Source organism: Entelurus aequoreus, linkage group LG22 (assembly GCF_033978785.1).
Source record: "Entelurus aequoreus isolate RoL-2023_Sb linkage group LG22, RoL_Eaeq_v1.1, whole genome shotgun sequence".
Taxonomy (NCBI): Eukaryota; Metazoa; Chordata; class Actinopteri; order Syngnathiformes; family Syngnathidae; genus Entelurus; species Entelurus aequoreus.
The window spans coordinates 31,382,416-31,406,257 of record NC_084752.1 but is presented as its reverse complement, the minus strand read 5'-3'; the positions used below and the strand labels follow the sequence as shown (position 1 = coordinate 31,406,257).

At 37.2% G+C, this 23,842-nt stretch overlaps 2 long non-coding RNA genes across 3 annotated transcripts in view; both read left to right on the top strand.

Annotated features, from left to right (window-relative positions):
* The first annotated feature begins 869 nt into the window (after positions 1-869).
* Positions 870-4,117, top strand: LOC133639374 (uncharacterized). Its single transcript, XR_009823781.1, has 3 exons — positions 870-905; positions 981-1,025; positions 3,127-4,117. It is a non-coding gene; the product is annotated as an uncharacterized LOC133639374 (long non-coding RNA).
* Positions 4,118-5,791: 1,674 nt separating this feature from the next.
* The window catches only part of LOC133639477 (uncharacterized), a 183,926-nt gene continuing 165,875 nt past the window's right edge, over positions 5,792-23,842 (top strand). The window contains exons 1-2 of one of the 2 annotated variants that reach the window (XR_009823798.1): positions 5,792-6,016; positions 16,708-16,842. This is a non-coding gene — a long non-coding RNA (uncharacterized LOC133639477). Of the gene's footprint in view, positions 6,017-6,086; positions 6,232-16,707; positions 16,843-23,842 lie in introns of those variants that run through there. The other variant, XR_009823799.1, reaches the window with a different exon arrangement.

Sequence of the window (23,842 nt, the reverse complement as noted above, 5' to 3'; positions counted from 1 at the left end):
ATCAGACTGCGTGGTCGGTAGTAGTGGGTTTCAGTAGGCCTTTAAATGATCACGTTTACAGTGATTGTTTTATATGTATTTTTTATGTATGTCGCTTTGGATAAAAGCGTGTGCCAAATACTTTAACATAAACATATATAAACACCTGAAAGTCTTTCTATCAGCTAAAACCACCAATTTGTTTCACTGGATTCAGAATAAAACTAAATTCTGTTTTACCCAACAATGTTAGTATTTGAATATTGTTACTTGAAGACTTATTCCTGGTTACACTTATACTGTTAAGAAAGTATTGTCTTATATTTTGCCTAAAATGAGAACACATCATAATCAGTGGCGGCTGGTGAATTTTGTTTTAGGTGGGGCTGAAAGTTTGTAAACCAAACCCCTGTGGGGGCGTCATCCTCCCCCAGAAGATTTCTTTGTGATTTTCACATACAAATATTGAAGATCTTTGCTCCTTCTCAACTCTGTGGTAATATTCTTTTCACAAAATACAACCAATAGTCTTATCTGTCTTATCAGACAGAAAATAAGCAAATATCACCCTTATTTGAGATATTTAATCTTACTTAGATTTTAGTTTTTGCAGTGTACAAATGACATGAAGGCGGTGAGGGTGTGTGCATCTGAATACATTTGCATGCAATCTTCTCTTTGTTTTAATAAGGCACGTGAAATCATATCTGCTCATCTTCTTGTGTTGTTTTTTTTTCTCCCACCCCCTGCCCCCCCTCCCTCCTTGGCCTTGTGCACATCCCTCATGTGACTGCGGGCCTGTGCCGCTGATCCGTGGATGCTAATGGGCCTTCCCGCTGCTTCCACAGCACACACCATTGCTGCTGCAGGAACACCCCCGGCGGCTCGCTGCCTGTTTATTTAGAAGGGGGGAAAGAAAAAAAAAGGTACAAATGAAAACTGAAAAAAAAACAATATTTGTGTGTGTGATACTCATGTACATGTGTCTGTGTGTGTGGAAGTGCGCGTGTGTAGGTGATTTCACGGCGAGGATTAAAGAGGGTCAGGTATGATATCTTGTTTCCTGTGACCCGCTCATCGCAAGCTTTCCCACACTCATCACTTGACTCTATCACATCCTTCATCCCAGAGACACACACACACACACGGCGCTGAGCTGGCTAGTAAATCCACATTATCTCCAGATACCTGTGCATGTGTGCTTAAACCTCTATTTGTGTGTGTGTGTGTAACGTTATAGTCCTGTCACACTCAACACCCCAGAGTGTGTGTGTATGTGTGTGTGTGTTTCCTGTAACTCATTGCAGGTTATGATAACAACCGCTTCTCCTGTCAGCAGCCCATAACGTCAGATTTACAGGGTTGCCCCCGGTTACTAGCGGGGGCTAGTGTGGCTGAGTGATTCTCCAGCATCTGACAGAGTCAGACAGACCATTCATCACAGATAGAAGCTCCGCCCCCTCTGTCCCCCCCAAAAAAGGATAATATACAGTAACGGAGTAATAAAAAAAAAAAAAGTAGAGTATTTCTTAAAAAAACAAACACCATGCCCCAATTAGCTGAACACCACCCTTCTAATTGAGCCCCTCAGGAAATTATTGCTTTACTAAGACTGCTATTATGCGTCATAGTAGACGTCATTACCACCACACACCTGTGTCAGAGCCCACGTTGCATCTGTAAATCTGAAATTTGCAATATTGATTCTCCATTGTACAATAGCACTCCAATAAGGGCTAATCCAGGGGTGTCAAACTCATTTTAGCTCAGGGGCCGCATGGAGGAAAATCTGCCAGACTATTAAAATCATGGCACTAAAACTAAAGAACAAAGACAACTTTGGATTGTTTTCTTTGTCTTACTTTGGCCAAGAATAGAAAAAACACATTCTGAAAATATTACAATAAAAATATATATTACAAAAAATAGCGGCAGCTGTAAAGTTTAGATCCATGAAGGAAAGAAGAAAGTGAATGAATGTTTATAACTGAATACATTTACATATGCATAAAAATGTGGTTTCTTTCGTATTATTCTTTTTTTTTCATGAATTAAGTAACATTTATGACAACCTTTTTCCAAAACACAATATAGAATGTGAGATATAACAGCATTTTGCGTACATTTATCATTTGTTTTCAAAACACTTACAAAAAAGTGGGACCCCCAAAATTTACCGTGGGTTCTCATTTTTATGACTTGATGCTAGCGTCAACACTGATGGAGTATTGGTGCGTGCAAAACAGCAGCAGGCGGCTGTGGCCTGCGGGCCGTTTCCAATACTTATCAAATATCATTCATTCGTGTGCTGGATCTGGCCCACGGGCCTTGACTTTGACTGGTCTAATCACACAAAAATACCGCATTTCCTCAAATATTGCCCACCTCTCTTTCTCTCAAATAGTCCTCTCACCTTGTTAAAGTAAAAAATTCTGCACAAATTGTTGTATTATTTTTGTTTTGTAGGTTAAAAATGTTTTATATATTGTGCTCCTGACTTAATGTTGCTGATCAATATGATTTTATTTATTCTTAGTTTAATTTTATTTTTCAGTATCAAATGGTTCAAGTCGGTTATAAAAAGTTTATGACTTTAAGTAAGTACATTTTATTTATAAAGCACTTTTCACAGATAAACAATCACAAAATGTTGTACACAACACAGGTGAATTAAAACAATTAAAATTTTAAAAACAGGGGCAACATCATAAAAAGAGTAAAAAGGATTAAACAAAAGTGTACAATAACAGTTAAAAAGTCCATTAAGGAAAAGATTTTCCGAAAATGATTAATCAAGGATTTTTTTTCAAATTTCCAGCAAATTGATGAACTTTAAATATTTTCTGTTACAGACTAAAAAAATTGAAGTTATTCTTTTTGTGGCAGCGTCGGAGAAAGTTGTACATGTAAACAAACTGTTGCGTCTTAGTCTACACGACTACGGTGAGTTCAAGGACGCCAAAATTAGTAGGACAAAACGGCGGCTTGCCAAAATCTATCATCAGTGAAGCAGAAATATAAATATATTAAACAGTGGGCTTTCTGACAATAATTAAAGTTTGTGTCACGTTTGTCCTCCTACAGAAATCATATTAAAACAAAAAATGTTATTTTTCCCCCATCTTTTTCCATTTTCATACATTCTAGGGCGGCGCTAAAGAACGGCTCTAGAGCCACGGGTTGCTAACCCCCGCCTTAGTGTATCGACAAACTGGAAGATGCGGGCAGCTGTTCAAAGTACCCTACAGCTGTGACAAATAATTGAAGGATGGGCAGAGTTGTGGACACACAGACTTTTGTGATTTTGGACTAAATCGCAAACTGGACAACATCTTGGAGAAGTATGTCTGCTCTGCATGGCAAAGTTACGATGAATTTAAGAACCAGAAAACAGATAATTAGAGTGAAAAGTCTACATTTATTTTTGCTCACTCAAAGACAAACATTCTCATCTGGTTTGTTTCCCTGGCTGTAACGACGCGGCAAGGTAGTTGCTTCGAGATTCACCCCCCCAGGACAGTGCAACAAACACAAAACAAATTCCTTCCCTGTCTCTCATGTTGACGTTGTTGGACTGACTGCGAGCACCAAAGTCGAGGAACGAAGCCACTCTTCAGGCAAAATACATCCACAGAAAATACACGCCACACACCCGTACCTCGCCACCCACATCCCACGCCTTCGTCGCTTCACTCCACGTGGTATGAAGGACAATGGAGCAGAGCCCCGAGTGGCAGCTTCGGGCCGGATGCCCACGCCTCCCCTCTCATTGCAAGTCTGAAGTTGTATGTCATAATATATAGAGTTGTGGTCAAAAGTTTACATATACTTGTAAAGAAGGAGGAAAGTTCTGTGGTCAGATGAAACAAACATTGAGCTGTTTGGCCACAATACCCAGCAATATGTTTGGAGGAGAAAAGGTGAGGCCTTTAATCCCAGGAACACCACGCCTACCGTCAAGCATAGTGGTGGTTGTATTATGCTCTGGGCCTGTTTTGCTGCCAATGGAACTGGTGCTTTACAGAGAGTAAATGGGACAATGAAAAAGGAGGATTACCTCCAAATTCTTCAGGACAACTTAAAATCATCAGCCCGGAGGTTGGGTCTTGGGCGCAGTTGGGTGTTCCAACAGGACAATGACCCCAAACACACGTCAAAAGTGGTAAAGGAATGGCTAAATCAGGCTAGAATTAAGGTTTTAGAATGGCCTTCCCAAATTCCTGACTTAAACGTGTGGACAATGCTGAAGAAACAAGTCCATGTCAGAAAACCAACAAATTTAGCTGAACTGCACCAATTTTGTCAAGAGGAGTGGGCAAAAATTCAACCAGAAGCTTGTGGATGGCTACCAAAAGCGCCTTATTGCAGTGAAACTTGCCAAGGGACATGTAAGCAAATATTAACATTGCTGTATGTATACTTTTGACCCAGCAGATTTGCTCATATAATATAATAAATTCATAAAAGAACCAAACTTCAAGAATGTTTTTTGTGACCGACAAGTTTGTGCTCCAATCACTCTATCACAAAAAAATAAGAGTTGTAGAAAGTATTGTAAACTCAAGACAGCCATGACATTATGTTCTTTACAAGTGTATGTAAACTTTTGACCACGATTGTTTATGTGCTCTGCTCCAGGTTGTTGCCAGGTTTCAAACTAAGCCCCTCACACATAGGAGTTTAATTTGGGACTTGCTTTCTTTCCTCATCCTCCTTTCCCCCACGTTTAGCATGTTTTTACCATTTTTACGGGGCACTACCCTTGTGGCGACCCGCTCTGTCTACCCTGTAACTGTTCTTGTAAATATTTTGTACTTTTTAAGTGCAATGACTATAAAAGTTCCATCCATCCATAACTGTAACTTCTATGACCTTTAGTTACAGTAAGTATATGTGGAGGGGGGCGTGGCCTGCGGGCCTGCCGCGGGACGGGGTGTGCAAGGACCGGCCTCGAAGACAGCGACAGGTGAGTGGATGGCCCAGGTGGACCTTGTTATCTAATCACCTGTCGCCTTTATTAGCAGCAGCCGGAACGAGACACGAGGTGGGAGTTGGAGCCCGAGAAAGACACACGGACTGAGACACGCTGGACTGAAAAGTCCGAAAATATATTGCTGTAAAGCAATCCTTGCATGAAAATAAAAGGCTGTTATCTCAGACTGCCGGGCTCACAAGAAGAATCTTTGTGTCAGGAGAACCCACAGGCAGCCTCTACAGTATAGTTTTCCATGTTAAAAGTAACTTTTTGTCTGTTTTTTTGTGGCGAGCTAACTTTGCAGAACAACTTTTTTGTCTTTCTGCAGCGTTAAAGGGATCAGAGCTACGCTCTAACACTTTTAAACACTTTCCTCGCCGGCACTAATGCGTAGAAAAAAAAAGATCTCAGGGACGTATTAAGGCGTGTGATCGTGCATTCTGAATGTTGGCTTCTTATCGCGCCTTTTCTCATTCTTGATCTCATCTTAATATATATGTTTTAATTCTGATCATAATAGACTATTTCATGCACCGATGCCTGATTTAACTTGCCGTGCAGCAGTGATGACTGAGGCACAATTGCTTTGTTATGCTCATGTTCCCCGCCTTTTATTGCTTCTCTTTTGTTCTTTTATCGGCCCCTATCTGGAACTGTCTATTCCTGTCCTCAAAGATAAAAACATGCACAACGTTTTGGCTAAAAGTGAAAACGAGTGTATTTAGCTTTATTTATATCAGAGTGACAATAACGTGCTAAAACTCTATGCTGCTAATGCTAATCCTGAGTGAAAGGCCTGGATCGGTTCATCTGCGGGGGAGTTCACCCCCAAACGTAAAACACTTTAAAATGAATAAAAACACATATGGTGCTCAGAAAACAGCCCACACTAGAACTATGTCATCTTTTTGAACAAACTCAAAGACATAACTATGTTATTGTGAGCTTAGTGTTATTTTTTTGGTTTTCAACACCCCCTGACTTTTTGACAGATGGTACAACCAGGAAGTGGAATGGCCTCATAAAATGGCCGCAGACTGTTTTGACAAATCAAAAAGGAAGGTGAGCAATGATAACACACACAAATATTGGCTAATAAGGTCATTCCAAACAACTTATTTTCAATGTGTGCATTATTAAGCTCGTAATTGTGTTAGTAAACCTTGAATGAACATAAAGTGTGTAAGGTAAAACAGGCTACATTTAGCATGAAGTTTTTTAATGCTGCAAGATTTGTATGGAAGTCTGATTCTGCCACACATACAACTACCCCAATGGTAAGTCATGAGTATGAGATAAAAAAGTTGTAATTATGAGATAAAAAGTCATATTTATGAGATACCAAGTAGTATTGTGCGTAGTATACCACTGATTTTCTTTCTAACCCGATACTGAGTACAATTCAGGCTTGTATCGGCGATACTGATCCGATACTTTGTGCTAATATACCTAATGTGGCTGGTATAATGTAAAAAGTAGTGTATTTCAAATGTTGCTGCGCTTTGGGAATCATCTTCTAACATTATAAAATTAAAGGGCGAAACAAATGAGGGCGTTATTTTGCACTGAATGTATTGTCCTATTTCTATTTAAGTCTGTACGTAGTATATAGTAGTCTGTACGTAGTCTGTACGTACACTGCAAAAAGTGAGTATTCAAAAACAAGGGGAAAAAAATACAAAAATTAGGGGTATTTTACTTGAACTAAGCAAAATTATCTGCCAATAGAACAAGAAAATTTGGCTTGTCAAGACTTTCCAAAACAAGTCAAATCAGCTAACCTCAATGAACCCCAAAATACCTTGAAATAAGTATATTCTCAAGAATAACAAGTGCACTTTTCTTGATAGAAAAAACAAATATGAGACCTTTTTTCTCAGTATGTTGAAAAATATTCTTAAATGAAGTACATGCTAGTGCAGGGGTGGGCAATTAATTTTTACCGGGGGCCGCATGACCAACCCGAGCACTGCTGGAGGGCCACATCGACAATATTTCAATTAAATTTTGCTCAATATTATTTTTGATATATACCGTAAGATAAATAATAATAATAATAATAATTAATAATAATAGTAATACTTCAACATAGTGTGTGTAACAGCATTCCATGACTAATATAAATAAATTAACATTAATAATAAATGACAGTAAAATAAGCACACGTATGACTGAGGAGTCATAGTGTAACTTTGTGTGGTGTTTGAGTTGTCCGACTTTTTGTGTGGCCATAAACGCACCAGTGGTTTAGTGCTATGCGTGTTGGTGACAGATGACAAGTTGGTTTTGGCCTGGTTTGTACGGCAGAAAATGACTAGTTTTTCGAGATAGAATTGTTTTACTCATGTTTTTGGTGTGGTTATTTCCGAATATAAACAGTTTTGCTCAATAAATTGATCGATATAATTCCTGTCCTCGAAGCATCTCGATAGACGTTACAATAATTGAACGGTGTTCAATTGAACGGCGTTGACGAACACCGTTAGGGCCGCTTGTTGTCACTGTCACTCAAAGTTGCATTGCAAAATTACATAGAATAAATATGTTTATTTCGTTTAGAATTCAGATGGGATTTGATTTGGTGCGCGGCATATATTTGCTGCGCGCAGCGGACGCTTGAGCAGTGCGCAATTGCGCAGGCACGCACCTTAGAGGGAACGTTGCTTTGCAGTCCATGTCTTGTTGGAAACACGTCATTCTTCATCAACTTTTCTCTTTTTAGCGTCTCGGGTGTAAACCGTGCATCACTTGTCGCTGCATGTGCACCTTCACTCACAGGTTACACACGGACACACGCCCATAAATAATACTTTTCAAAATAAAAGCAGCACAGTTGTATTGCGCGCACGACATAGATGTTTTTTCAACTTTATTTTGTAATTTGTGATTGCAGCTGTTCACATTCACTCACAATCACGCACACGCATACGTCCACACGGAAGTAATACAAATAACGATTTTCAAAACAAAAGCAGCACCGTTGTATTGCACACTCGACATAGATACTTTTTAAAATGTATTTTGTAATTTATAATTGGCCTCACGCGGGCCGGACAGGGACGCACAAAGGGCCGGATGCGGCCCGCGGGCCGCAGAATGCCCAGGTCTGTGCTAGTGCCATTATCTTGACATAATGAAATACATTTCTTGAAACCAGCAAACTTATACTGTCAATCAATCAATCAATGTTTATTTATATAGCCCTAAATCACAAGTGTCTCAAAGGGCTGCACAAGCCACAACGACATCCTCGGTACAGAGCCCACATACGGGCAAGGAAAAACTCACCCCAGTGGGACGTCGATGTGAATGACTATGAGAAACCTAAATAAGTAAAAACTAAGTAAAGTACTAAAAACTAGTTTATTTTTCTTAATGGAAAGGCAACAAGGCAACCGCTTGTTACTCTCAGGGTCTACGAGCCTCTCAGGCAAATCATATTGTCTAAAATGCATTTTCCCATCGTTAACATGACATCATCGCGCCAAGTGCGTGGTCTTTCAGTCAATTAGTGTACAAGGAATATATATATATATATATATATATATATATATATATATATATATATATATATATATATATATATATATATATATATATATATATATATATATATATATATATATATATTAGGGCTGCAACAACTAATCGATTAAAATCGATTATACAAATAGTTGGCGATTAATTTAGTCATCGATTCGTTGGATCTATGCTATGCACATGTGCAGAGGCATTTTTTATTTTGAATTTTTTTAATTTTTTTTATAAACCTTTATTTATAAACTGCAACATGTACAAACAGCTGGGAAACAATAATCAAAATAAGTATGATGTCAGTATGCTGTTTTTTTTTCAATAAAATACTGGAAAGGATAGAAATGTAGTTTGTCTCTTTTATCCGATTATTAATCCATTAATCGAAGTAATAATCGACAGATTAATCGATTATCAAATTATTCGTTAGTTGCAGCCCTAATATATATATATATATTTACAGCCCCGGCCAATTTTTTTTTATTGTAATTTTGAAGAATTTATCTGAATGTGCACGAACTATTTCTGTTCAAAATTGTTTCAAATGTCAAATGTTTAAATATTAACTGTCCGTTTACTGTACTGTGCCAACTGTACAGGAGTACATCTAAAAAAGTTGATATATTGAGATAGAAAGTCATAATTATGAAATACAATTTAAAATTTTGAGATTGTGACATGGATTGTGCTTTCATTGAGGATTCAACGTTATTATAAACGCGATTCGCAGTAATCTGATTTCTTATAGCATAATTTGGTTGGTTTTTTTTAGCTTACAATTATTACTTTATACGCCATAATTTCGACTTATCTCAAAATTCGAACTTTTTTTCATAATTATGATTTTTTTTCATCTCATAATTTTTACTTTTTATCTCAGTTTCGACTTTTTATCTCATTATCATGACTTTTTATGTCATTTTGACTTTTTTATCTCATAATTTTAAGTTTGTATCTCATAATTATGACTTATCTCATAATTTTGACTTTTTATTTCATAATCATGACTTATATAATTATGACTTACCACTGGGGTATTTTCTTCTTTTTCTTTTTTTTTTAGTGGCGGAAACAAGCTTTCCATAGAGTTGTTTGATTTTCAAGCACGCTAACATTTCCCACCTTTTCCTCCTCAAGATATTTCTTATTTACTTTTTCAAAAGTGTACAACACACTCCTTCTGTTAGGATAAATGTATTTGTAGACCACTGTAAAACAAAAGCCTCTTAACAGTTTTAAACGTTTGATGATTAAACCATTGTTTGATTAAACTGAATTTTCCTGAGGTTTTTAAAAAAAGATGTATTTTGAAAAAGTTAAGTTTTCAACAAACATTTCGCTGACACATTTTTATTCAATGAAATTGTCAGCATAATTTGATGTAAAAAAGAATATTTTCACCAAATTAAAATGCAAAATATTCAGTTACATAAATTCAGTGTCCATTAAAAGCTTTTGTAATAAAGACACAAATTAACCTCCATATAATTTGAATTTAAGGACTTAAATATCAACTTAAATTCCAGCAAAATCTCCTAAAATATCTTAAAGACGAACTCGAAAGGTTTTATAAATATAATAGTATACATTACATTATATATATATAAATGTATATATGTATATATATGTATGTATGTATGTATGTATATATATGTGTTTGTGTGTGTATATATATATATATATATATATATATATATATATATATATATATATATATATATATATATATATATATATATATATATATATATATATATATATATATATATGTACACTACCGTTCAAAAGTTTGGGGTCACATTGAAATGTCCTTATTTTTTTAAGGAAAAGCACTGTACTTTTCAATGAAGATAACTTTAAACTAGTCTTAACTTTAAAGAAATACACTCTATACATTGCTAATGTGGTAAATGACTATTGTAGCTGCAAATGTCTGGTTTTTGGTGCGATATCTACATAGGTGTATAGAGGCCCATTTCCAGCAACTATCACTCCAGTGTTCTAATGGTACAATGTGTTTGCTCATTGGCTCAGAAGGCTAATTGATGATTAGAAAACCCTTGTGCAATCATGTTCACACATCTGAAAACAGTTTAGCTCGTTACAGAAGCTACAAAACTGACCTTCCTTTGAGCAGATTGAGTTTCTGGAGCATCACATTTGTGGGGTCAATTAAACGCTCAAAATGGCCAGAAAAAGAGAACTTTCATCTGAAACTCGACAGTCTATTCTTGTTCTTAGAAATGAAGGCTATTCCACAAAATTGTTTGGGTGACCCCAAACTTTTGAACGGTAGTGTGTATGTGTGCATGTATATGTGTATTGAAACAAATGCATAAAGTTCAGTCTCGCTTTTAATTCTTTAAATGTTTTAACCTGGTAATGATGATTACAAACTAATTAATTATTTATAAATATTTATAATCACCCGGTCAGAATTGATCGAACACAGCGATGTATTGTATGGTGCTCCGCGCATGGAGAGGTATGTTACAGTCGAGTTTAGCAAGCACCAGAGAGTTGTTTAAGATAGGTAAGTGTATTGGTGGCTCCAGAACAAGTAAGCATAAAACGTAAAAAGTGTTTTCACCAATTTCAGAATTTGTGTTAGGACCGGGATGTGGAGCCATCGTTGAGTTCAGTGTTTGTAAACTTTGCGGTGAAAGCGTATGGATTGATAATGTAAAAGTCAAAAGATGCTAAAACTCCTGCACAGCAAGGATCCACCTAACAAAGTAGCATTATGTTTGTAAAGTGGCACCAATTGCTGAATGAGATCACATGAGATGTTTACTAGTGAAATTCCAATATTACATACATTAAGCATGTAGTGTCATGACTAATAGTGCATTCACAGCAAAATCCATTTTTAGGTCAGCTTCTAATACCTAATCTTTTCTCCAAGCGTATACAGCAACTGACATTAAAAGCTATAAAGGTTGTCTGTTTACACTCAGTTTATGGTTGGGTAAGGACAGCAAGGAAGATATGCAAACGTAATCTTGTCATACACTGAAAACTAGTCAGTTTCAGTTAATTTCGAACATGCATACAATACAATGTCATTCGTTTATTAGCAATGCATTTTCAAAAATTGTACAAAGAACAATTACATTTTGAATGAATTTAATACCATTTTAAAATACATTTTAAATTACATTTTAAAATACAATTTCATAATTAGTTTTTAATTTATTTGTATGTGAAATAAATGCCAAAAGTGAATGCATTTGTTTGTTCTATCACCTGCACTCAAACCTCCTCCAAGGCCTGAACTTTTCCTGGTGTGTGAGTTTTCACCTAAAATGAATACAATTTCATTTTAAATGAAAAATAAATTTTAAATATAATTTTAAATTAAAGTTTCATCATTTGTTTTTAATTTCTATATATTTGTAATAATAAAATGTACAGTGTCAGATGAATCAAAGTTGACATATAACCATTTAGAATATAACATTTTACTACATATTGTTCAAATCAAAGATCCTATGAACGCATATTTAAAATTTAAATTCTTGAAATACATCAATATATAATTTGTGTCGTATGATATATAAATAGCGACTTGTCCAGGGTGTACCCTGCCTTCCGCCCGAATGCAGCTGAGATAGGCTCCAGCGACCCTAAAAGGGACAAGCGGTAGAAAATGGATGGATGGATGGATGGAAATACATCAATATATAATTTGTGTCATATGATATATAAATAGCGACTTGTCCAGGGTGTACCCTGCCTTCCGCCCGAATTCAGCTGAGATAGGCTCCAGCGACCCTAAAAGGGACAAGCGGTAGAAAATGGATGGATGGATGAATGGAAATACATCAATATATAATTTCTGTCGTATGATATATAAATAGCGACTTGTCCAGGGTTTACCCTGCCTTCCGCCCGAATGCAGCTGAGATAGGCTCCAGCGACCCCCCGCGACACCGAAAGGGACAAGCGGTAGAAAATGGATGGATGGATGGAAATACATCAATATATAATTTGTGTCGTATGATATATAAATAGCGACTTTTCCAGGGTGTACCCTGCCTTCCGTCCGAATGCAGCTGAGATAGGCTCCAGCGACCCCCCGCAACCCCAAAAGGGACAAGCGGTAGAAAATGGATGGATGGATGATGTATAAATACATTTTAAACAAATGAAATGGATACAAACTTGTACAAAGAAAAACAAGGCAGTACCAAGCTAATATAATTTAATACAATTATACTGTGTGTGTATATATATATATATATATATATATACATATATATATATATATATATATATATATATATATATATATCTGTATATATATATATATATATATATATATATATATATATATATATATATATATATATATATATATATATATATACAGATATATATACAGATATATATATCTATATATATATATATATATATATATATATATATATATATATATATATATATATAGATAGATAGATATATATATATATATATATATATATATATATATATATATATATATATATATATATATATATATATATATATATATATATATATATAGATATATATACAGTATATATATATTATATATATATTATATAATATATATATATATATTTTTTTTTTTTTTAATACATTGTTTACAAATAAAAATATTAATAAAGGATAAGTACATATACAACTGTAGAAATGTTTTGGAATATTTCTAAATTTAAAAAACACATTTGTAGAATATATATAGTATTTGCATGTACCCGAGTTTTAGATATAAGCCATAGCATGTCCTTGCAGTGGTGTGGGGGTGTGCCTGACATGTCATGATGTGCCATGTTAGTCACTGCCCCTCTGACAGCTCATGTCAATAGGAGGCTGATACAGCTGTCATCATGTCATGGTGTGAATGAGCTTGGCTAGGCCGCGCATGTCTGTATGCTTGTACTCTGCAGTGTGTGTGTTGTGTACTATATAGTGTAGTGTGTGTAGAGTCCCAGACGGAAACCCAGAGGACAGATGGCGGGTTCAGACGCAGACTGACACAGCGTAACCAAGTGATTACACACTCAATGACTCCCCCTGAAGAGAGAAAGTGAAAGGAGGGGTGAGGGAAGGAGAGACAATTGAAGGAGGAGAAGCTGAGGGAGGAGGGGTGTTAGCGGATCAATTATTGGAAAAGTGCGGGTATTGATGGAGAAGGTGCAGGGTGTTAACATATGGATGGAGATGGTATTGTTTTATTGTCTTTAAGAGGTGTTACATGGGCAAAGTATGTACCTGGTCATGCAGTACACTTACAGAAAGACGTGTCTATCGGACATTTTTGTCCATTTAGGCAGGCGGTCACTGATGTTAGATATGGGTCAAGACCTCAAAGGTGTTCTTTCACACAAAACTCTCCAAAAGCATGACTTTACTCACCGTGTTTTGTGCATGGCGACAGAAAAGTGAGTGCATTCCGTAAAACAGTGCTGACCCAAGCCCTGAGCAGAATTTATTGTGAGGCCCTTCTCCCACAATTACAATTTTTTTCACACTTTTTAATTTGTGTCGAACAATTTTTATACTATTTTAATAAAACATGTATTCATTTTAGGACAAAACATGCTTTAAATTGAATTTAATTGTGTCACACCATTGTGACTGTTTTGTTATGTTTGCCGTTTTCTCTGTGTGTGGTGTTTTAGTTCCTGTCCTGTGCCCTTATTTTGTAAGTTCTGATTGGCAACCGGGACCCACTTGCACCCGGTTGCCAATCAGTCTCCTTTTTCACTCAGCGTCGGATCATTGTCGATTGTTATGCACTGTACTGCTATGCCTAATGCGTATTTGATCTGCCACAAAAGAAGTGTGCAAGTCTGTTTGCACTCGCCTTCTTTTGTTTCTCTCACTATTAGTTGAGTGTTTTCCCACTCCCTCGTGAGTTTGTTTTCTTTTGCTTTAATAAATAATATTGCTGTTACTTACCATCTACAACCACGATCGTGACACATTTTTCAATAATGATAAATAAATGGTTTATACTTGTATAGCGCTTTTCTACCTTCAAGGTACTCAAAGCGCTTTGACAGTATTTCCACATTCACCCATTCACACACACATTCACACACTGATGGCGGGAGCTGCCATGCAAGGCGCTAACCAGCAGCCATCAGGAGCAAGGGTGAAGTGTCTTGCCCAAGGACACAACGTACGTGACTAGGATGGTAGAAGGTGGGGATTGAACCCCAGTAACCAGCAACCCTCCGATTGCTGGCACGGCCACTCTACAAACTTCGCCACGCCGTCCCCAATAATGTTTGTTTTTAGTGCAAAATAACAAATGTAACATAATGCAAACATGAAATTGTACATGTTTCTGGCAGACCGCGAATCGAGGAGCAGTCATCAGTAAACCACAGGCCTGCTATGAACATTCACACTAATAATGAATTTCAAGTCTACTGTACAATTAGTCCAACATACAGTACGTGTTTTTGGACTGGACCACGGAAAAACTCGAGTCCAACCCGTTATTGTTGTATGTATTGTATCGTGATATTGAGGCTTCGTCACACTGCATGTTAAAATGCTGAGTCAGCATATGATTCACGGGTGTTTGGGAACATCACATGTACGTCCCCGTGTGTCTGAAACCTGTGTGTGTGTGTGAGCGCGTGAGTGCTGTCAAACCTCTGCCAACTGTTTACATCCTGACCAAACACACACGACTTCTAGAGTGTAGCTCAGCCCAGGTCAGGTCAAGTGGGATCATGGGAAACGGTCTCTGTGGCCCTTCTCACCTTTTTCATCTCAAAGCGTTCCAAAAACCTCCCAGACCTTGCGCTCGGTGCCCTTTGAGCTCCTCTTCTTCCCACTCAAGCATGTCACAGCTAATACGTGTGTTGTATACTAAATGTTGTCGTCTTGTTGTCATGTTATGAGTTTAGAATTAAAATGTGGCCTTTTTTTTTTAACATTTCAACTGATTCTGATTTCAGTCTGTTGTTGTCTTTCTCTGGTAGAAATGTGACCTTTGCAAACGCATCAGGTTTTTTTTTTTTATTGACCAATTAGAGACTGTTCGCTGTTGCATGCTGTTAGTTTGAGAACCATTCTTGTTGGCGCTTCTCAATAAATTAGAATATTGTGCAAAAGTTATTTGAATTTAGGAGAGACCAAGTAAAGGCTCAGGAGGTTTTACAGTTCTACTGGACTCTCACTATTATGTTAGATCCACTATGGACTGGACTCTCACAATATTATGCTAGATCCACTCGACGTCCATTGCACCGGTCGCCCGGGAGAGGGGGTCCCACATCTGCGGTCCCCTCCAAGGTTTCTCATTGTCATCCCATTGGGTTGAGTTTTTTCTTGCCTTGATGTGGGATCTGAGCCGAGGATGTCGTTGTGGCTTGTGCAGCCCTTTGAGACACTCGTGATTTAGGGCTATATAAGTAAACATTGATTGATTGATACAGTTCATGTTTTGATTAGAACATGACCAGAGCTGGGCAGGGGGTGGGGGCACATGACCGGGGCCCTGTAAACCCTCTGCTATCGAACGAAAACAAAACAAAGATTTTTAGCTCGGTAGTCAGCACGCTTGCCTTTAATGCTAGCGGCCAGCAGAAGGAAGAACTCAACGCAGCCAAGAGAGAGAATGTACACCACTGCTACAAGACTTTTATGTTTATATGAACTGCCACTCATGTTAAGTTCGTAAGAAAAATGGTCACCCAGCTTGTACTCTGTTGACAAGTGACTGATGACGTTGGTGGACAGTTCATGACAATTTTACCCAGAGTATACTTGGAGATGGTATCGTTGATCCATGATTTGCGCGTCGCAAATTGAAATGTGAGAGGGGAAATAAAGCCAGTCATACAGCAAAAAATAGAATTATTGTTTTATTTAAACTACTAATAAAGTCAGTCTTGTAAAGTTTTTAGCTACTATGACTCATCCTGACTGGGGCAACCTACTAGTTCACAGCTGGTAAATTGGTTGTATTAAAACAAAACTGCACATCCGAGCTCCTCTGGGCCCAACCTGAGGCAGAGGCCTGCCCTACCCAGACTGTAGATTTGTGAGAGGCCCAGTTTAGCTTTGGCCCTCCTGCAGCTCTGCGCCTGAATGAATGCATATTATTGTATAGTTTACAATATTGGAAATGATTCCAATTTTTTGAGATACTAAATCTGGTTTTTTTTTTAGCCATAATATAATCATCGAAATTAAGAAATGCTTGTCATCATCAGGGTTAAGGGTGAGCTGGAGTCGATGTCAGCTGATTTTGGGCGAGAGGCGGGGTACACACTGGACTGGTCGCCAGCCAATCGCAGACTCTGTGTGTAACGATGACCAACTTGGATTGCCGCTGGTCATTAAGGAAGGTAAGTTCCACTGTTCAACCAGTTGAGAACCACTGATACAGATCAACCACGAGTTGATGAAAAATATTTAAAGGGGACCTGTTATGCAAAACCAACTTTTCTTACCTATTGGAAGCTGTTTTTGTATATTCGAGATCTGCATAAGTCCCAAAAATGTGATATCAAACCATTGAGTCATTGCGAAGATTTTTCTAAAACAATGTTGCCTTCCTTCATACTTCCCCCAAACAAGCCAATTGAAATTTGCCCAACTCGTGATGTTTTTCCAATTGGTGACGTCAGTGGTAGATACTAGGGGTGTGGGAAAAAATCGATTCGAATTTGAATCGCGATTCTCACATTGTGCGATTCAGAATCGATTCTCTTTTTTTTTTAAATCGATTTAAAAAAAAAAATAATTTATTTAAAAATTGTTGTTGTTTTTTTCTTAATTAATCAATCAAACAAAACAATACACAGCAATACCATAACAATGCAATCCAATTCCAAAACCAAACCCGACACAGCAACACTCAGAACTGCAATATACAGAGCAATTGAGAGGAGACACAAACACGACACAGAACAAACCAAAAGTAGTGAAACAAAAATTAATATTATCAACAACAGTATCAATATTAGTTACAATTTCAACATAGCAGTGATTAAAAATCCCTCATTGACATTATCATTAGACATTTATAAAAAAAAAATAAAAAAAAGAACAATAGTGTCACAGTGGCTTACACTTGCATCGCATCTCATAAGCTTGACAACACACTGTGTCCAATATTTTCAAAAAGATAAAATAAGTCATATTTTTGGTTCATTTAATAGTTAAAACAAATTTACATTATTGCAATCAGTTGATAAAACATTGTCCTTTACAATTATAAAAGCTTTTTACAAAAATCTACTACTCTGCTTGCATGTCAGCAGACTGGGGTAGATCCTGCTGAAATCCTATGTATTGAATGAATAGAGAATCGTTTTGAATCGGGAAAAAATCGTTTTTGAATCGAGAATCGTGTTGAATTGAAAAAAAAAAATCGATTTTGAATCGAATCGTGACCCCAAAAATGGATATTGAATCGAATCGTGGGACACCCAAAGATTCACAGCCCTAGTAGATACTGTATTTACCCGAAGATCTTTGCGCGAGTCCACCATTGTAGTCCGACGTTCTTTGTTGTGGGGCAGACTGGCTCGTACATGCACATGTATCCTCCGCTGTTGCCATTTCTAATACAAAGTAGCGTATAATTCGAACTTATATCTGTCACTAGACTCTATATGGAAGTGCTAAAAACTACAACATGGCTGACAGGGAGAAGACACAGTCCAAGTAGAGGCACGTAAATATGACCGCCCTCAAAACGGCGCATCCTGAAGAGACGGTCAGAAAGTGGCTTGATGATGGTCTGTAAAACATAATCTATGCAATATTTTGACCAAAGAACCACCATTACATGTTATGTAAACCATTGTTTCTTAACCAATTGTTGGGCTGCGAGCGCCCTCTAGAGGCCCACCAAAAAATATGTGTTTCTCAGCTGTGGTCCATATGGGCTGCAGTGGTACTCAGCTGTAATACACTTTTCCACCACGTGTGGCAGTAATGACAATATCAAACAGAAGAAGTCTGGAGCTATAGTCATAGAGAAGTTTTTAAGCGCAACAATTATGACTAAAGTTGCAAAGCTGTACTTTCATTAGCACTTTGATTCTATTGACAGTTTAGTTAAACATAATCATTATTAATTTAGTCCATTTATTTTAGCACAACATATACGTATACACATGTATTTTTCACCAGTTATTGTGAGTCCTTTCTTATGCAGTATATTTGATTCATATTTGTGATTAACACATTGTTTCATATCACTTGACAAGGTTGTACACAGTAAGTAGGTTAGATACAATTATTGAATACGATTAAAATTAAGATTAAGATGACTAATTCAGTGGTAATATTTGAGTGGGACCCGGGCTCCTTTTGTAGTGGAAAAAATGGGCCCTAAGGTCAAAAAGGTTGAGAACCCCTAATGTAGACCACAAGGAAGTGTTTTAAATGTAGAAAAAAAACATAATATGACCCCTTTAATGTAGGCAAGAAATATAAGTTTTGTGTGTCATATAAGTATTAAATAGATTACCTTTTCAATATATGTTTAGATTTAACACTAATGCAGTCTTTACACATTGAGGTACAGTATCAGGTAATTCCTGTAACAGGGGGTTTAAAGTGTGAGGTGGGCCTATCCTGGGAGGTGTCTGAAGAGGTGCAGCGGCTTGAGGAAAAAAAATCAACCATTGAATCAATTTTTTTCAGTTCAGACAGTGACAGAATAAATGGCAGAAAAAATAGTCTAAGAGACAGTCAGTTTTTTCAGAAACCCTATCATTCTTTAACGGGAGGTTCACTGAGCCAAACTTGAAAAAAAAACACACCATGTAAAATGTTAATTCATGAAATGTCAATTAATGAATGACAGGGCGCTTCATATTCAATTTTACCACAAACCTTCCTCCTCCATCACTGACAAGAATATCAGGGCGATTTTCCTTCAACATTTTTGCTGTCGCCAAATAAATGCTAGTCTTGTAAGACAGTCATACTGGGTTTGATCCCCGGTTGGACTTGTGTCAGGAACAGTGTTGGGACTAACGCGTTAGAAAGTAATGCGTTACTGTAACGCCGTTAGTTTCGGCGGTAACTAGTAATCTAACGCGTTATTTTTTATATTCAGTAACTCAGTTACTGTTACTGCATGATGCGTTACTGCGTTATTTTACGTTATTTTTTATGTAGTATCGGCTAGAAACAGAAGATCTGAGTGTGTTTTATTGCAGCGCTGCGGTGTCGTCCTTCTGAATCTCTTGTCACAAGGAAGAGGCGCTGTGTGTGTGTCTGGGTGTGGGGAGGGAGGAGGGGAGGGGTGTGCACGCAGCAGCATTCGTGAGGGAGGGGCGGTGACAGAGAGAGCAAGAGAGTTATGATAAACACACATGCGTCGCCAGGCTCAGCTTTTTATCGATAGATTTATCAGATTACATTTTTTATTATCTATAGCAAGGGTGTCAAAAGTGTGCCCCGGAGGCCATTTGCGGCCCACAGCTAATGTTTTAAAGGCCCACGGCACATTCTAAAAATACTATTAAAATAAACAAAAACATAACAAAAGTGTAATGTTATTATGAATTATTGACCTATCCAAGGTTCCGATTACTTCACATCAAATATTCCACTTTGAAAAATATTTTTGGTGGAAGATTTTGCATATTTTGTGTGTTTGCCATTAAAAACATAGTTTTGTTTGACAAAAAAGGGTGGAAAACAAACAAACAAAAAAACAACATAAAAAAAACTAAAACATTTTTAAATGAGGGATAGATCTGAAGCTGATGTAGACTCCAGAGATTTAAGCGTTAAATATAAAATGTATGTATGCCCTGGCACACCATTATCATCATTTCATGACCGAAGCAAAACACTTTTTTCACTTTTATACTGAAATAAATACACCTACAACTTATTAAATAAAAACATATAAAAAACAAAGTTTAGATCCATGAAGGAAAGAAGAAAGGGAATGAATGTTTAGAACTGAATACATTTACATATGTATACAATTTCTTTTATTTTTTTATTTTTTATGAATTAAGTAACATTTATGACAACCTTTTTCCAAAACACAATATAGAATGTGAGATATAACAGGATAATGCATACATTTATCTTTTTTTTTCAAAACGCTTACAAAAAAGTGGGGCCCCATTTTTATGACTTGATGGGTACCTGGGACCCCATTTTGAAAATTCCTAGCACCAACACTGCTGTCAACAGAGGAGAAAAAATGCTGCATTTAAATAAATATATTATTTATAAAGCAAGTTCGAGTATCATTGGCAAATTTTCACCTAGTCCCGGCCTTGGCGTGCTACCCGCCTTGGCACACATATATGTGTCCTCTTTTTGGGATTTCAGAATATGGCATACTTGCCAACCCTCCTGGATTTTCCGGGAGACTCCCGGAATTCAGCACCTCTCCCGAAAACCTCCCGGAAGAAATTTTCTCCCGGAATTCAGCCAGAGCTGGAGGCCACACCCCCTCCAGCTCCATGCGGACCTGAGTGGGGACAGCGGCGACAGTCTGTTTTCACGTCCGCTTTCCCACGATATAAACAGCGTGCCTGCCCAATCACATTATAACTGTAGAATGATCGAGGGAGAGTTCTTGGTTTCTTATGTGGGTTTATTGTTAGGCAGTTTCATTAAAGTCCTCCCAGCGCGGTAACAATACACAACAACAGCAGTCACGTTTTCGTCTACCGTAAAGCAGTTCGTCTGCCGTAAACATCAATGTTGTGACACTCTTAAACAGGACAATACTGCCATCTACTGGATAGCCTCCGGAACACTGAAATTCAAGTATTTATTTTATTTATATGTATAATAAAATAAATATATACACTACCGTTCAAAAGTTTGGGGTTACCCAAACAATTTTGTGGAATAGCCTTCATTTCTAAGAACAAGAATATACTGTCGAGTTTCAGATGAAAGTTCTCTTTTTCTGGCCATTTTGAGCGTTTAATTGACCCCACAAATGTGATGCTCCAGAAACTCAATCTGCTCAAAGGAAGGTCAGTTTTGTAGCTTCTGTAACGAGCTAAACTGTTTTCAGATGTGTGAACATGATTGCACAAGGGTTTTCTAATCATCAATTAGCCTTCTGAGCCAATGAGCAAACACATTGTACCATTAGAACACTGGAGTGATAGTTGCTGGAAATGGGCCTCTATACACCTATGTGGATATTGCACCAAAAACCAGACATTTGCAGCTAGAATAGTCATTTACCACATTAGCAATGTATAGAGTGTATTTCTTTAAAGTTAAGACTAGTTTAAAGTTATCTTCATTGAAAAGTACGGTGCTTTTCCTTCAAAAATAAGGACATTTCAATGTGACCCCAAACTTTTGAACGGTAGTATATATATATATATATATATATATATATATATATATATATATATATATATATATATATATATATATATATATATATATATATATATATATATATATATATATATATAGCTAGAATTCACTGAAAGTCAAGTATTTCATAGATATATATATATATATATATATATACAGTATATATATGAAATATATATGAAATACTCGAGTTGGTGAATTCTAGCTGTAAATATACTCCTCCTTATATATTATATATTCTAGCTGTAAATATACTCCTCTTAACCACGCCCCCAACCACGCCCACCGCCCCCAACCAGACCCCCGCCCCACCCCCGACCACGAATACCCAATACTGGTCAGGAACAATCACAAATTTGTTTTAATTACGTACAATTTATTATTTTTCACCCTCCAAAAAAATAAATGAAAGTTGACCAATTTCTTTTTTTGTTTTAGTAGTAGGGATGTAGCGATATGAACATTTAATATCTTGGTTATCATTATTATCACGGTATTGTTGAAAGTGCTCAAGAAGTACTGAAATCTTGTGACCCAGTTATTTAATTTTAGTAGCTAAAACAAATATACACACTGTTAGAAAACACACCATTTTGCATGTTTTGTGTTTCTTATGCTTCAGTGATATGGTAAATGGTAAATGGGTTATACTTGTATAGCGCTTTTCTACCTTCAAGGTACTGAAAGCACTTTGACACTATTTCCACATTCACCCATTCACACACACATTCACACACTGATGGCGGGAGCTGCCATGCAAGGCCCTAACCACGACCCATCAGGAGCAAGGGTGAAGTGTCTTGTTCAAGGACACAACGGACATAATGAGGTCGGTAGAAGGTGGGGATCGAACCGTGAACCCTCAGGTTGCTGGCACGGCCACTCTCCCAACTGCGCCACACCGCCCCCAGATAAAGTTTTAGCCTTAGTATTTTCTGTTTTAATGGCTAAGCTTTTATTGTTTTAAATATCGGTTTATACTAGAATAATTATTTAAATGAAAAGTGCGTAACAAATTAAATCTATTATTATTTATGATTTCTGGCGGGTGTTGTGGCATCCTACTCTGTTCCGCAGTCCTTGAACGCACCGTGAAAATACCTCCATCTGTATTCCTTTGAGAATAGATCGATCACTGTTCTAAGAGAGCACAGCTTGTAGGTTCAATTTGCACAATTCAATATCTTAGTTGCTCAGACAGAAATGTGTTTGTTCCAGTTCAGATTGAGGAATGTTGTTCATGTTGGCATTTAAGCTAGCGAGCTGGCACTATGCCGTCGTTTGCAGGGGTGGGGGCAGCACGGTCAGAGACAGGAATAGACTTAATAAACTGATTAAAAGAGCTGACTCTGTCCTAGACCGCCCACTAGACAGCACTGAGGAGGCGGCTGACAGAAGAATGCTGACCAAGTTGACATCCATAAGGTTCAATCCATCTGACCCCCCATGCACGGCACTGTGGAGGCCCTGAGTAGCTCCTTCAGAATTAGACTCTTACATCCACAGTGCAAGAAGGAGCGCTACCGCAGGTCCTTTCCACCCACAGCTACAGGTGTAAACAACGCACTTGTGTGATTACTGTGATATTTTTATTTTTATTTTTTTCCGTGGTGTGCAATACCGATGTTGGTGTGTTTTTGTTGTATTTTATCTTTTATCTATACATATTAGTGAGCAATATGTAGTATTTATTACTATTTTTGTTTTTCATTACGCTTTACTTCCGTTACTGTAAGTAAAAACCTGCACTGTCTGTAATTTCCCCATTGTGGGATGAATACAAGTCAATCCTATCCTATCCTAGTCTGTCCGTGAGTTTATGAAAATGCAATTATCAATCACGTTTTTTAGATAATTTTACTTTAAAACAGTAATACTGCCGCGTTTATCATTATTACAGTTTATAGTTACATCCAGAGGTGTGGACTCGAGTCACATGACTTGGACTCGAGTCAGACTCAAGTCATGAATTTGATGACTTTAGACTCGACTTGACAAAATGTAAAGAGACTTGCA